Source organism: Panthera tigris, chromosome D4, assembly GCF_018350195.1.
Source record: "Panthera tigris isolate Pti1 chromosome D4, P.tigris_Pti1_mat1.1, whole genome shotgun sequence".
NCBI lineage: Eukaryota > Metazoa > Chordata > Mammalia > Carnivora > Felidae > Panthera > Panthera tigris.
The window spans coordinates 42,393,321-42,410,098 of NC_056672.1; the positions used below are offsets into that span (position 1 = coordinate 42,393,321).

A 16,778-nucleotide genomic window follows, 5' to 3' on the forward strand; every position below is an offset into this window, starting at 1 on the left:
CCTGTGGCTCTATTCACTACTTGCATCCTCCTCCAAGGACTTAGAGACCACCAGACATGCCCTTTGCACCTGTCTTCCAGCCCTTTAGAATTTCTTCTTTGCTGTCCTAGAAATTGGTGCTTAGACACATGCCTCTTTAGCTCTTTGATTGAAAGTGGGTTTCAGGGAGGGGGCTCCTTGTCTGGGATTGCTGTAACCTCTCTTTGCTCTGAAATGATGATGGTAGGGTCTGCTGGCATGGGTTCTCCGTGCTCGTGCTCGGGGAGACCTCTCTTAGTCCACGCACACATTTGATCCTGTCTTTCCCATGCCACGGTTGCTTGCAGGAGTAAACGTAGAGTCTCCTTCATTGTTCACTCCCAGATGGTAACAAACCTGCTGTTTCCCACAACTTGAGAGTTCCCTAGTCCAATAAGCACAAGATGTTTTTGCTCTCAGGTCTCCAGCATTTCTTTCAGAGAGAATTGCAGTATTTAACTGGGGGGATGGGAGTAGGGACAGAATACAGCCTCCATGAAGCCTTGTTACAGGAACTGCACTTGGAGGATGGCAGCCTCTGTGTTGGGTAAGGATTGTTCCTAACAGCATCAGTCTTAGCCCCCAAACCTTTGCACTAGCAGCTCCCTCTTCCACGACCACTTTTTCCCTTTCTTTCTCCACTTTCTGGAGGTCTCTGCTCAAGGCTCATCTTGTCAGACCATGCTGCATTACCCTAACATCCCTCTATCACTCTCCAGCTCCTCATCTGGCCATCCACCCCCCCACCCCTGCTTTTTCCTTAGCCAGTATCACCATCTGACACATTTTAATATGTTTGTTTATTACCTTTCTCTCTCTACTGGGATGTAATCTCCACCAGGGCAGAGAGTTTTACAGCTTTGTTCAGTGCTGTATCCCCAGCATCTCAGGACCTGGCACACTCAGTCCATGTATGTTGAATAGATACATGAAGGAAGGAATGAGTGAATGATTTATGACATCTCTTCCCATGAGAACAGGTAATTTCAGGCGGTAGATTTTAAACTGCCCTAGATAAACCAAGCTGGAAACCTGGGATGCACCCTTGTCTTTCCTTTCCCCAACATTCAGTGTCACTCACTTAGTCCTTCCTTCTGGATGTCTCTGAATGCAGTCCCCAGATCTCTGCCCTCACCCCCAGTCCAGATCCACATCATCCTTCTTCAGGTTACAGCCACAGCCTTCTGCCTGTTTTCCCTGACTTTAGGTCCTCACCCACCTAATCACTCTTCCCACTGGAGCCAGAGGGTGTTGCCAACACACAAAGCTACTAATGGCACTCCCTGGATTAAAAGACTTCAAAGTCTTCTCATTTCCTCCAGGGTCAGCCCAACCTCTTTTGTGCAGCGTACAAAGCTCTTGAGATCTGGCTTCCACTGAACTCTGCAGCCTTATCTCTAATAGTTACTCCCCTGGACTCAGGGTTTCTACCCACCGACTCCACAATTCTCCACAGCCACCCAACTCCTTCCACCTGGTTGCTTAACCAACACTTCAGGATGGAGCGGGGAGCGTGCCGTGCCAAGGGCCCTTCTGTCCTGAGAGTCTTCATGGACTCCAGACCAAACACATGAACAAATCACACAGCTGCTTCTTCCCACCTCATCCCCCTTCTGTATTCAAAGAGGGCCCTCTGTTTCCCTTTGGCAATTATGTAATTATAACACTTCATTTTAATCGTCTGCTTGTTAGTCTTTCTCAACCCTCAGACTGTGAGTTCCTGTAGACAAGGTCTTTTTATGTTTGTATGCTCAGCCTCAGAGGGGGACTTGGTCAGAGGAAAGGCTGGCTGAAAAAGATGATGAACAAACGTAATTTTAACAAACACATTCATTTTGTTTATATCAATTGAAAGGAAGATTCAATGATCTTCTAAAATGAAGGAACTCCAGGTTATTTATAGATAACTCATCTTCTTGAACAGTCTCATATTTTACATCCCACTTCTCCAGAGTATGTGATGTTACTAAAAGTGTTATTTTGTATTTGTGTACACATCTACCTTTAAAAGTGAATATTTTCAGTACAGAGTGCAGAAAAATGGAACTCACTATCCTGAAAGAAATCATTAGAATAATGCACAAACATTTACATTTAGGGCTTTGAAAGCTGAAGTCTGTTTAGTGTGTTTCTGGTGCAGGTGCAGGGCCAGTGGGGCAGCCCTTTCTCTGGGCCACCTCCCCAGCATTCCTCCTTCCTGCCCTGGGGTTGACGGCACTTAGAAACGGAAGTGGTTATACAGTCTCCAAGGTCTATTTAATCTTTGGCCTAGTTTTTGAATTTGCCAAAAAAGGAGGCCAATTAGTTCCAGGTGTGATGCTGCGGTCTCTGATGTGGAACTTCCCTATCGGGAAGTTGGCTCACACCTGCCTACAAATGGCTCCAACATCATTAGCAAGCCTTTCTCTTGCCTATGGGCTGGGAAGGGAATTCTGTTCACTGGTTTTATTTCAGAGTCAGTGTCCCATATCTCCTGGAGAATCAAGTATGCATTTGGTAATGTTCCTTTCATAATGTGAGAATTCAGTGGTCTGTAGGTCCTACAAGTTGCAAGCAAGAAATGACCCTACGAAAGATTAGATCTCAAAGCACACTTTTATTGAAGAAAAGCATTTCCCTTTAACTAGTTCAAAAAAAGACATCTGTGTTGATAAGCCATCCTTGCCCCCTCATTCATGGTGTGGCTCTTTTTGCCCAAATGGGTGATTTGTCCCCAGAGGGGATGATGTAACAGTTTCTTTCTCCATGAAGGAGCATAAAGTAAAAACCGTGCTGAATTTCATGTGCTGTAAAACCCCTTGCTTAATGCTTTCCAGTGTAGAATGCTCATCTTATACACCCCTGCAATGTTCCTAATTATGGCGTTCCTTTTTCCAGCCCCTGGGAAAAACAATTTTACTGTTAATCGTACACAATTATGGATCCATGTTTTCATTCTCAACCAAGAATCATGGCAAATTCTCAGCAGCTGATGTATATATGGAGAACTAACTTTGTTCATTCTTTAAAAGAATCCCCGTAATATCAAATGTAACATGAAAATCATGGGGGCAAGAGGGTAGCCCCAACTCCCTAAATGCCTGTGGCTCACTCCGTTCATTTCCCCAACTCCTGCCAGGCCCTCAGTCCCTATGGTTTAAAAAGAGGCCTGTGACCTCAGACTTGAACTTTGGGGAGATTGTCCCCACCCAGATATAAAGAGCATCTATGAGTGAAACATGAGGATTTCATTAGGAAATGTGTTCAGGAGGTTGGACAGCTACATATGAAGAAATATACTCTCATTCTTATGTACTGTATAAAACCAGTGAACAATTTAGGGTTGATTAAGAAATATTGGCATTCTAGAACATATGCTATGAGCTCTTCAAAACGTAAGCAAGGGAAACACCTTAGTTGTAGCACTAGAGTCTAACTTAGAAATCAAATGCATTTAAGAGCAAAATCATGGAGGAGTGTATTTTCTGCTCCATAATGATCACAATTATAAACAGGTACCACTTTTTCATAAATGTCAAGATGAACTCCAAAGGCCATATTCTTATGGGAGCTCTAGTAAAACTGGAATATTTTCATAGCATCAAAAAGGAACAATGTAACTATTAAACTACATTCTTATATTCTACCTAGGGTATTTACTTTGGGCATCAAATTTTCTAAAATTCCCTAAGATCATTATATGAAACCTGCTTCTAATAAAGTAACTCCTAACCTTTAGAATGGGGGAAAATATAAAGCATAAAACAGTAAGGCAATGTTTGCGAAGGAAAAGAGCCCCCTTTAGAGATAGATTTTTTAAAGGTAGCCAATAATGTTGGTGATAATTTGCTAAATAAAATATATGAGCTCCTGGTTCAAGATTAAATTTATTTAGGAAAGTTAGTATTTGGTCCTTTGTAAATCTTAGATGACACTAGTCCTAAGTGATATACTAAAGTTCTTTTGCCTGGAAATTACCGAGAGATTAAAGCCATTTGACATAGATTATCAGTGTAGCTCTGAATTTATGAGAAGTGCTGGTAAGAAATGGATCAGAAATAATGGGGAGACAGTTGCTATGCCATTGTTCTTCCAATGGCTTCCAAAACCTTAGCTTATTTTGCTCTTCATACACAATCTAGCCACTTACCATTTGATAATTGATGTTCAGAAAAGTCTTAATATCAATGGTAAGGTACATTTTCACAGTGTTCATTCTGACAACAGAATCCTTCGTTTCCACTAGTACTGGCTGGTGATTTTGGAAACTTGACCCTCTGGCTATGAATATTGAGGAAAAGAGTAAGACCTATAGCATGGGAGGTTGCCAATGTTTACGTCACAAATATTTAATTGCACTTATCACATGCATCAGATTCTTTGGAATGAGGTGGAGCACTGCCACAATTTAATAAAATACTCAGGCATAATTGAGCAAAGATTTTTGTTTCAAAAATAAAACTAGTTTTCTGAGAACCTCTGATAATGTTTCTAGATTTCAACTTATTTATAAGATTTGTTTACTTATGAGATTTTTTTTCTCTTATACTCTTTCCTACTTTTAATTCCTACTGAATTAGAGGCAAGATTACTTGTTTGGGAAATGTGATATGCTACAGTGACTCCCTGTAGGAGTAAAGAAAATGTCCCTGGTAGTTAAGCAGGAAGATGTGTCATCTGGGGCATATAAGGCCTCCATGGATGATTTTGGACACTCATGTATTTGAGCAGATGTTTCTTCATTTTAAATGGTCTTATGATTAATGTTCCAGTGGAAAGCAAAGGTGTTTTCAAAATTTTATACATATTGAATGAGTCTTCCTGCACACACATCATGTATGTATACCTTTAAGTCTTAGGAAAGTCTTGGAAATTATTTGATTTATCCTGCATCATGTACCCTTATTAGTCCAGAAGGATTTCCTCAGGTTAAGTTCAGACCCGTAATTGCCTTTTTAAATTTCTTTTCTCTTTATTAACGCATTTCCCTTTTCTCTTTTGCTGTGTTGTTATTTTTTCTTCCTTTTGCCTTCTCTCTGAGAGTCTGTCTAGCTGTGGTATCCCACCAGCCACAAATCCCGTTGTTGGCCTACTTGAATATCCTCCTCACTCCCCTCTCTGATATTTCAGACTTCCTGGCATTCTCTTGGTCTGCAAGCACTGGGCTTGTTGGGAGACAAAGACAAAATGTGTTTGTGTTTATTTTGGAGATAAACAGAGGTTAGTCTTCCAGCAAATCAGACTCACTCTCAACCTCTTCTGCACCAACTGTGAGCATCTCCTTTCCAAAAGCAAAAATAATAGTCTGTAACCTGGCAGGTAAGCTACCTTCTAGGTTGAGATCACAGAGTTTTTGAATTCAGTGTTAATAAAGCAAAACAGTAGTTTTAAGTTATTAAAGGAAGGTTTTCTCCAACCTTCCTTTAGATAATTTTTCCTCCTTTCCTTCACTCCACTCAGCAAGCAGATAGCTTCAGAGGAGGGATGCAGTGGAGCTAGAAGCTTTCCTGGCTTTGCAGTCCAAACACCTGATCACATTAACCAGTGGATGCTAGATGCCTCTGAGAGAGGAAGAGCATTATTCAGGAGTCTCGGATGGTAACTTCACTGATATCTGCCTCAAGAAAGAGCAACTTCCTTCCTCCTGGTGTCCCTAGATAGGAAAATATTGCCAAGAATTAGGGTAGGGCCAGAGACAGAGGGATGTCACTACCAGAGCTCTGGAGTTTCCTGATCTATTCTCAGGGGTGGGAGCAAGAGAGGACTCAGCCCTCACATTATTGTTTGCCTGTGTTTAGCTTCATGTCTTTCTCAGAGCATAATGGGGATTCTCCATAGGCCCACCTGGCCTGGTTTCCTGCTTCTGGAATACAGTTCCCGGGAGCTGCCAAGACATCAGGGAGGGAATTGTTTCTTGATGATTTTAGGCAAGTAACACCATGGTCAGCCTCACTGACGGCCCTGTGCCCCAAATGTGGAGTGGGAGAAGAGGAGAAAGTCACCAGACTATGTGAGCCATGTAGATGTGAACATAGGCTGCTTCAGGACAACCAGCATGGAGAGATGAGTGGAGGATCAGATGTTCCTTCTACTCCCCTGGTACAAATACCTCCCCTATTATGTTGGCACATGTTCCTGAAATTATGGGAGCCTGGGAAATGCATTAAATTATATTTAAAAAAAAAGGTTTAAAGACTTTTAAAAGAATTTCCAAGTAGTAGACGAGATATATATTTATTATGTTCATGATTGGCATTTTGTTGCAATTTTACAACAGTGATAAATCCTATGTTAAGAAAATAACACACAAAGAAAAAAAGAAAACGAAAAACCATCCCGTAGAGATAATTAATCTACATTGACAGTGGTGAACCTCATTCTAGGTATATCTCTGTAGGTAATCACAGATAAAAAAGATGAATAGATAGAAATTATTTTATTAAAATGGGATCATACTATATATGCTGTATATAAATAAGAAGGACTGTATTTAATTTTACTGGAATTTAATACCGGGAAAACGATAGTGAAGCAAAATGAAAGGAATCTCTGTACTTCATGTAAATGTTTCTTTACCACATGAGGTACAAATTCATATAAAACTCCTTGAAAATTAAGGGGGAAAAACATGAAGAGATTTAAATCATGATGTTTTGTCTATAACAACACCTTTTGATTTTGTAAAGTATCAGTTGGCTTCCTGACGGAAAAGATGCGATTCGTGGTTTTGCACTTCGTCGTCCTGCTTCATCTACCCCACAGATAGTTAAAATCCACTCTCAGTGACTTTGGCTTGGCCACGTGACCTGCTTGGGCCAATAAATTGTGATGGAGCATGCCATTTGCCTCTTCTAAGCCAAAGGTTTTAATGTGAATGTGTTCTTTGGCTTGAGACATCTTGCTGTAGCCCTCCCCAGTGCAAACAGCATGTGCTAAAGAGGGGTTGCTCCATCTGTAGGGTTTCAGCAAGGAGGAAACATGTGGAGATAGACCCAGCAGAGCCGCAAGTGAGTCTTGGCCCTTACCTAATGCAAGCGAGATAAAGGATTGTTATTGTAAGCCCATAGGATATGGACTCTGTTTGTTGCAGCATCAAAATAGGCAATTAATTTTTTAAAAATTTTATATGTTTGTATTCTGTCCTATAAACACAAGTACTCCAATTGTTCAGTCTTAGTGTAGTATTTAAATCGTTTAGTGTTGAGTACCAATTTATTACGAAGGCTTCTCTATTCCTGCATGATTTGTTTTGAATCATCTCTGGATTTACCTTGATTTTATTCTCAAGTAGTTTCTTTCTAGAAGAGTTCCTGATTAGGGTGCCCTGGGGCTCAGTCGGTTAAGCTTCCAACTTTAGCTCAGGTCATGATCTCACAGTTCCCAAGCATCGGCTGGGGCTCTGTGTGACAGCTTGTGGAGCCTGGAGCCTGCTTCAGATTCTGTCTCTCTCTCTCTCTTTCTCTCTCTGCCCCTCCACCACTTGTGCTCTGTTTCTGTCTCTCAAAAAAAATGAATAAACGTTAAAACAATTAAAAAAAAGAGTTCATGATTGCCATATTTTGTTTTTTCAAGTTCGCGGATGCTTTCTTATGGCACTTCTTTATTTGAATACGAACTTAACTGGGTATAATATTTTCATATCATAATTTCTTTACCTTAGAGTTTGGCCAGTAATGTCAAAAGAATTAGAATGGTAAGTTAAACAGTGCTATAAAAACATTCCAAGGCCAGGTGGATATTTGTTTCCATATAAGTAACTGGTTTGTTTATTCATTCTTTTGAAGTTCAGTTTAAAAACCTGGACATGTCTCTATACAGATCATTATGTATGAGAGTTCTTAGATTCTCTTCTATTTCCAGGTTTTTCATTTTATGGAAACTCCTTTATTACAGCTTAAATATTTTTTTTGTTTGATTTGTTGGATTCTCTACTTCAAGGACACCAAATTATCTATGTAATGGATCGTCTATTTTTTTAAGTTTTGATTTTTAAAAATTGTGGTAAATATGCACGTCATAAAATTGATCCTTGTATCCATTTTTTAAGTGTACAGTTCAGTGGCATTAAGTACATTAATGCTGTCATGCCAACATTACTGCTGTCCATCTCTAGAACTTTCTAATCTTGCAAAACTGCAACTCTATGCATTAAACGCATTCCCTATTCCCCGCTCCACCTACCGCTAGCAACTATCATTCTACTTCCTCTTTCTGTGAATATGATAACTCTAGGTACCTCATATAAGCAGACTCATGCAGTATTTGTCCTATTGTGACTGGCCTCTTCCACTTTGCATAATGTTCTCAAAATTCATCTATGTTGTAAGTGTCATGTGTCAGAATTTCCTTCTTTTTTAAGGCTGAAAAATATTCCATTGTTTATATCTGCCATTGTTTTATTTATTCCTCTGTTGTTGAATATTCTGGTTGCTTCCACCTTTTGGTTATTGTGAATAATGCTGCTATTGACACAAACATGCTTTTACACAAATATCTGTTCAAGTTCCTGGTTTCACTTCTTTTGGGTACAGACCAAAAGTGGAATTGCTGGATCATATGGTGATTCTATTTTTAATTTTTTGAGAAACTGCCATGCCACTCTCCACACCAGCTTCACCGTTTTACACTCCCACCAACGATTCACAATGATTTCAGTTTCTCCATATCCTTGTCAACACTTACTGTTTTCTGATTTTGTTTACTTGTTTTTATAATATGAAGTGGTGAATCTTTTCTTGATCTATTGTTTCTATATAGGATAACTTCTTTATTTGCTATGACCTCTTTGTCATTCTCATCTACAGTCATTGCCATTACTTCAAATCTTTCTTTCAAATTAATGAATTCAGCCATCTATTTTTTTCTTTCTTTGCTCTTATTAATTTATGTTACACCCCTGTTTAGGTAGTCCGTTAATCTCCTTAGCTTGGCAGCATGCATTTCCAACACATTCTATAGTTTTACAATCTTCCTTTATCAAACTCAGATATTTTTTTTAATGTTTATTTATTTTTGAGACAGAGAGAGACAGAGCATGAACAGGGGAGGGTCAGAGAGAGAGGGAGACACAGAATCTGAAACAGGCTTTGGGCTCTGAGCTGTCAGCACAGAGCCCGATGTGGGGCTCGAACCCCCAGACCGCGAGATCATGACCTGGGCTGAAGTCGGACGCTCAACCGACTGAGCCACCCAGGCGCCCCATCGAATTCAGATATTTTAAAAATGTTAAAAATTTTGGGGCACCCGGGTGGCTCAGTTGGTTGAGCATCCGACATTGGCTCAGGTCATGATCTTGCAGTCTGTGAGTTCGAGCCCCACATTAGGCTCTGTGCTGACAGCTCAGAGCCTGGAGCCTGCTGCAGATTCTGCATCTCCTTCTCTCTCTCTGCCCTTCCCTTCTTGTTCTCTGTCTCTGTCTCTCTCTCTAAAAAATAAACATTAAAAAAAATTTTTTTTAATGTTAAAAATTTTAACACATTTCCAAGGAGGATCATCCTGTTTTGGGGGGGCACATTTTCTTTGAGACCAGGTTCATCATCTGTCTTTTGTCTGCTATGTTCCTTCCTTTCTTTTTCTTTTCTTTCCTTGTAGTGTGTGCATAGTTGCCATGCCACTTTTCTTCTTGTTTATATTTAATGTATAATGTAGGTATCTCTGACCAGTTTTGTCTTTGGATTGAGAGATTATGAGTACATACTCCTCACCACCCTCCTTTGTTTTTCTAAGCCTACTTTTCTTCCTCTCTCAGCTGCAGTTTGAGGGATAAGTATAGATTTCTGTTCATTTATCTGCAGCCTGAAGCATTGGGGCAGGGAGAAATTAGCTGGATGCAATCTTTGTCAGAGGACTTGAATTCTCTGTTGTAAGAGTCCATGAAGTGCCGTGTAATAGGACCTATTTCTTCAGGAATATACCCCACTCCCATTGCTTTGGGTTGCTCCCCTGATCATCCCAGATCCCAAGCAGACCTTCACCTGGGATTTGGATCTTCAAACATGTAGGAGCTTCTTTCTCCTCTTTAAGTCTTGTCCTTGGCTTTCCCATGAGCTGCCTATTCTCTCCCACACTCTACCTCTGTTCAAACTGGGAAATACAAGAAATACAGAATTTTACAATCCTTCTTTCTTTAGTATAATTTCTGGAAGGATGGAGTTACAAAGCAAGCGACAGGGGCTCCTGTGTGGCTCAGTCCCTTAAGCGTCAGACTCTTAATTTTGGCTCAGGTCATGATTTCACTGTTAGGCTAGTGAGTTCGAGTCCCTCCTCAGGGCTCTGCACTGAAAGAGGGGAGGGAGCCTGTTTGGGATTCTGTTTCCCTCTCTGCCCCTCCCCCACTTGTGTGTTCGTGCTCTCTCAAAAATAAGTAAATAAAGTAAAAATAATAAAAATAAAAATAAAATGAAAATAAATGAAGGAAGGAAGGAAAGAAAGAAAGCTGCAAAGAAGTCTTTTGTTGTCCTTCTTTGCCTGACATTTTTTTAACATTCATATCATATGGCCTAACCTTTCCTTTTTTGGCTGCTTTTGTTTGTGTATTAATTTCCATGCATTTTGCTAGATACCAGAAGAAGATTTTGTAGTTAGGATTTGTTCCGCTGCCTATTCCTGAAATCTAATACATCTTTGGATTTCTGCTCCAGGGCTGGAAGAGCCTCACCTTGCTTCTAAGGAGAAGCAAGGTGAGGCTCTTTAGCATCAAGGGGATGCTTGTTAGAACTTGTGTCAGAGACACTGACCTTACATTGTTTCCTTGCTGTGAATTTCAGAGAGGCTTACATCCTCCCGAGCAATGGATCACGAGGGGGGCCCGTCATTTTCATTTCAAATACTGACCTCTCCTCTCATGCTTGATGTGGATTTTGAGAGGGCCTTTTGTCCCCACCGATATCTGAAACCCCAATTTTCTCTTGACTTCTGTTGAGTGGGAGATTTGAAGAGAAGGTGAGGACAGGAAGAAGTTTAGCCTCAAGAGTTGGGCAGTTTTCTGGCTGACTGAGACATGGAGCAGCTGCCCCTGGGAGGCTGGCAGCAGGGAAGGAGCTGTGACAGGGAATGCATTGGGCTCCAGCATGAGAGGCAGTGGGGACAAGCTAGGTTCTCTGCTGGCCCCAGTTCTGTTTTTTTTTACCCAACTGCCTTCTCCTCCTCTCACACCTACCTCTGCTGCTTTTACCCCCCTCTACTCCCAATTCTAGAATCTTCAGTTGTGTTCAGCCCAGGTCCAATTCCATGAGAAATTTTAAAGCAGTATATATACGACAAAACTAGAATAGATCTCTTTTGGACATCATTGCATTATTCTGTTTGTATGTGAGTATATACCATTTTTATCAATTATTTTAACCACTTGACAGGTCTTGTTTTAGTCTCTTAAACGATCCATGATATTTGGATCTATGTGACTTGTAAATAAGAAAATAAGAAAGTGCTTTTGACTCCTAGAAGAGCTCATTCACTTACAAGTAAAATATCACAAATGCCAAAGAACACCAACATTTTCACACTGATTCAGTATGCAATGTTAAAAATCTTTTCTGAGATGTGAGAAAATTTATACTATACCTGGCTGATCCACCATGTCTGAATTATCTATACCATTGAGGATCATAAATAATCTGGGACATGCTAGAAAAGGGTCAAGAGTCCTAAAAGTTCATATAGAGCCCTGGGAAATGAAACAGTCTCAGATCCCACATGGCTTACTCTGCTGGTACTGTCTGGGGCTTGCTGGACCAGTACCCATCAGATCTGGCCTTCTGGGATTGCCTTTCAGAGATCCCTTCATCACTTCACTTGGCTGCAGTTTGAGACTTTCCCCTGGTTGACCTGGATGACTGCACAGGCAATATTGTGTTAGTTTTACCCCCTGAAGACTGATTCTGCTGAGAACTCGAATTTCAGTGGCATTCTTGCCTTTCTATGACGGGGGCCTAGAGGTCCCTGATTGGTGTTTAGGGACAGTAAGGAAAAGGGCTTTGGGTATTTAGCCACTCACCTGTCCCCTGTGAGTTTTGACAATTCTCCCTGGCAGACCTGGTGACCTGGTCAGGTTTTCATGGACCTCCTAGTCACACAACATCATTTTGTATGTAAAGCTCCTTTCTCTTAAATGGTAGTTTTGTGTTATGCCAGGTACCATCAACCAAATCATGACTCGGGGTCAATGATTCCTGAAAAACATTCCATGTCCTCTTGGTATTATCAGTAAGTGAGTAGCTTATTCCGTCATGGGTTATATTTCCAGGCAAATGTATTTTATGTGAGGGAACGGAGAAAGAATAGGTCAAGGCCTGAGATCTAGACCCATTCTCCCTTTGATTTGAATAATAATTATTAGTATAATAAAATAACCCAAATTCCAAGCCAGAATTTCAATCTGGTGAGTGGGGTTATGTGAGAATTAATTTAAAATAATGTATGCGAAGTACATAACATTGTTTCTGATACATAGTAAGTGTTCAATAATAAAAATAAACAAGGATTTTTGGAAAGTTACTGTACTAAATGAATGTGTCTGTGTGCTCACTATATTTATTAGTTATTTTAACCACTTAAATAAGTTAATCAAAATCAGACGTGTAGACTATTTCCAAACCAACTATGTAGGCTTGCATTTTTCAGCAATTTATAGGAAATAAATATAATATAACATTATATATGGGATAAAATATATTATCTTATATATTAATTATATTATCATATATTCATGTGTTCAATAAAAAATATAGTATATTAGTACATAAATGAAAGCAATCATTATTTACTAATCATTTAAATTATTATGGCTGGTTTATGGAGCTCTGTCTATACACTGGGTATTACACAAAGCACTTTGCAAATGTGATCTCATTTAATCCTACATCAACAATAGGTGCCATTGTTATTTTTGCTTTATAGAGGAGGCAGGATGCTCTGTGTGTGTGTATGTGTGTATGTGTGCATGCACATGTGTGTAGTGCCCTAAGTATCTTCCCTGAGCTCACAGAGCTACTAATCAGACAAGCCAGGGTTTGAAGTCAAGTGTGTCAGAGTCCAAAACCAGTATTCTGATTCTCTAAGTACCACTGTTTGACTAGTTATTTATTTGCTGGGCAATTCCCCAGGCTGCCTGTCACAGGTTTTCCATCCTACAAGGGGTTTTGATGTTGACTATGAGCCTAAGTGCTTGTTTTCTTTGTCTTATTTAGTCCTCTCAACAACTTGGCAGGGTACTAATATTCTCATTTTACAATCAAAGAAACAGGTTCAGGGAAATTATATCACACAACTCTTACGTGGCAGACTGGAACCGACTAGGAGCGCAACTCCAAAGTCCTTCATCTTCTTTCCACCTCATCACACTCGTGCCCATGCAACCATCATGCACCCACCAACTTGGAAACCTCTCCCTGTGGGGCAGGACAGCTACCAGGGTGAGGGCACCCCCAACCGCCCTGGCTTCCTGGTCATGCATGTGCTGGAGTCCAATTCAAAGGGGAAAGGACCAACCGGTGAGTCAGTGGTTTGGCTCTCTCAGGAAGCCTGCCTTTGACCCTCTGCTCTGGCCCAGCCCTGCTGAGATTATGAGGCCTGACAGCCTCACAGCTGGAGGTGGGGCTGGCCTGCAGTGGTCTGACTGATATTTGTTGCGGTTCTAACAGTGGGTGTTATTGTTTTAGCACTTCATCTATTTCTCCTTAGATGGCTGGTGCTGAAGATTTTTATCCTTGTCTTTTGGTTAACCTCAAATAAAGAGGAAGTTAGCAAGCACCAAACATGTTTGGAAGAATTTCAACCCTAGTTAATGTGTACTGTAGCATGATCTGATTTGCGGGAGAGGCATAACAAGGAATTCAGAATAAATCATATCTAACATGAAACCAGCGACTAAATTTAGATGCTTAACACCATGGAATGTGTAGTTGCCCACCCAGGAACACAACTATTCCTGCAAATTCTTCCAGTCTGCTTGTGCTGCCTGACTCTCCAGATGTTCATTGACATCCCAGAAGTTTTTTCCCCTCTAGAACCACGAAAGTGGGAATCGCCATTTGAATTCCCCTCCCTCCTTATTTGCTAAGAGAATTGTTGCAAGGCTCTGCTGTCTGTTCCTGGGTAAAAGCGTGCCGCCTGGATGCAAAAGGAATCCTCTGTCGTGGCATACCACCCTTTCCACCTGGACCTGGGGACACACATGCAGACCTGGCCTCAGGGCACCTGAGGCCCTTGTTTAAAGAGTTGTGTGTCAATTCTAGTCATCCTGTTTACACACTGAGTTGTTTCTTACATTCTCTCTCCCCTGCCGTGAGCCTTTATGTAACATTCACCGGAGGGAATGGCAAACTCAGCAGCTACTGCAGAGTTCATCTGTCTGCCAGTCATTCCTGCTGAACGGCCTAGCAGCTGGGAGGCTCTGTCAGCATTATTTTAGACCTCTCTATCACATATTCAACAAATAGCCATTGCACTCTTATTAAGTGGTAGTGTCTTAACCTATTTTAATTGTTGGTAACTCTCAGCTTTTTCTTTATTTCCAATACTAATTGAAATTCTGCTGTTCATTGTTCACTTTCTTAGCAGTGTCCTACTTGCCACGCATTTCCTCTCATTTGTTGTCTTCTCACTTCAGCCAATTTTCAATGAGTGTTCAGCTTCTCTCTGTCTTCTTACTAAGGATGAGAGATGGTTTTCTAAAATTTCCTTCTGGTTGCTATAATCCTTTTCAAATTATGGTTCATCCTGTAAATCTTTGGAACTAGGACTCCCCCCTCTCCACCCACCATCTTTTTTGGTTTGACATGTGTATAGGCCTGATGGTAGTATTTTTTCCTCTTATTTTTAAAGAAGGAGAGACACAACATTTTCCAAAAACCAAGTTTTGGGTTTGTCTTTACCTCGTTCTTCAAATGGGCAGCTGAGGAGCATGTTAACATGCACAGCTTCCAGACCCACTCTAGGCTGAAAAATCTCACGTGCTCCTGTTACATTCACTTTTCCTCACACCTCATTCCCACCACCTGACGCTGACCCTGATGGAAATCCTAAAAGACTGTAATTCCTAGTATGTGCAGCTGCTGGGCTGCTGCTGGGAAGCAACCTCACCTACTGTGATTTGCTTTGGGGTACCGCATCATCTGTCCATTTTCTGGGGTTCCCCTCTGTGACTGGAGATACAGGCCAGGATGAAAAGTGGACAGGGGGTGGCGCCAGGCCTCTGAGAGCATCCCCCACATGGACAGATGGCGTCTGTTATCCAGTTAGGACATAGCTTGTATTTCTGAGCCAGGGGTGGGGTATTGAGAGGGGGCAGGGGCTGCTTACCTTCCTCCCATCTGCTTTCAGGGTGGGAGGGGAGAGGAAGCTCTATTTCCAGTGGTTTTAGCACAGGGAATCATGAATTGCTTTTAATCCTGTTTTGCCAGTCTTACTGTTAATGGAGAGTGATCCAAGACTCTGAAAAGAGGTTGTTTAGTTCTGTTTAGTTCCGGTTTTGGTGAGGGCCTGAGTTAGCATTTTTTTCTATGTTAAAGACACAAGTATTTTGTTGAATTGTTGGGAGAGGCTGAATAAGGGCCTTTAAGCCAAATGCCATTTTAAACCCAACTTTTTCAGTCTTCATTTCTTAAAAGTAAAAAAAAGCCCTTTAGTCCAAAATATGGTTATGCTGATATCCTTGTAGATAACGCATCATGTACCTGACAGGAAAGAAAGGTCTATTCAGCTGGGACTGGTTGGCTAAGACAGGGAGACTTCTAATTGAGGAATAGGTTTCCCGTAACAAAGTTTCTCATTGTCTGGGGAGACGGCATTGATAGAAAGACTACATTGATGAAACCATCTGATCTTTTAACCCATTCACCTTATGTGGAGAGATTCTGTAAATTATAATGATCTAATAGCAGAGCTTAGAAACACCTGAATGAGAAAGCCACACAACCCTGAGAGCAGATTGTGTCCTCCCCACTCAGGGGTCAGTTACTGTGGGATGCGGACCAATTTCCCAGTCTCCCCTGAGGATAAGCACTGCAGATCATTTTAAGCATGTGCATCCAGCCCTCTATGACTTCATTACCAGGGGACACTTCCCACATGTGGGATGGGAGGAGGAGTACCTTCCTCCAGTCACAGGGATGTTGACAGAGCTGAGTCTTTGCTGCATGGGAACAGCGTGTGGACAAATGTTTGGCACTGGAACAGGGCTTGGGCTCCAACACTGGAACTGCTGGAGCCCAGCAAAGTCCTGGAGCCAAAACTGCAGAGTCCTAACAGCTTGCTTTACAAAACCTGAATTTAACAAGTGTCAGTCTAGACTCTGTTTGATGGACTGCCCTGAACACTGGTGATTTCACTTAAGGGCCTTGGGATGTGTTCGGTTGGGTGGAATGGAAAGATAGTGTGTGAGTGTGTTTCTCTTGCCCTGCTTCTTTTTCACCAGAACTCAAGGGCTCTGAACATGGTCGTCTGTAGTTTTAGTGTTTAAACAGCATGGTTGAGAGGCAGGATCAAATCAAAAGGATAAAATATCTTTAAAGTCTTATTGCTGAGGCCACAGACTGAATTGTGAAAGCACTAATTAGGTGTTGGGGTGTGTCAATGAGAAGTGGTGGTCACCTGCCTATTCATGGGTCCTCCATCATCTGTACAACTCTCAGCAGAGAATCACCGGTGAGAGATGCTAATTGACCTTTTCACGGCATTGAGATTGTGTGGCCAATAACTTAAGCAATGTTCTCACAGAAGTGATTGGTAGGAGCAAAAATAAGTATGCGTGTTTCTATATGTGGATGTGGATTCTAAAAATA

General features: G+C 41.3%; 1 protein-coding gene across 3 annotated transcripts in view; it reads left to right on the forward strand.

The window, feature by feature from the left end:
* The window catches only part of SH3GL2 (SH3 domain containing GRB2 like 2, endophilin A1), a 317,554-nt gene that overhangs the window by 273,549 nt on the left and 27,227 nt on the right, over window positions 1-16,778 (forward strand). The gene's annotated exons all lie outside the window — the stretch shown is intronic.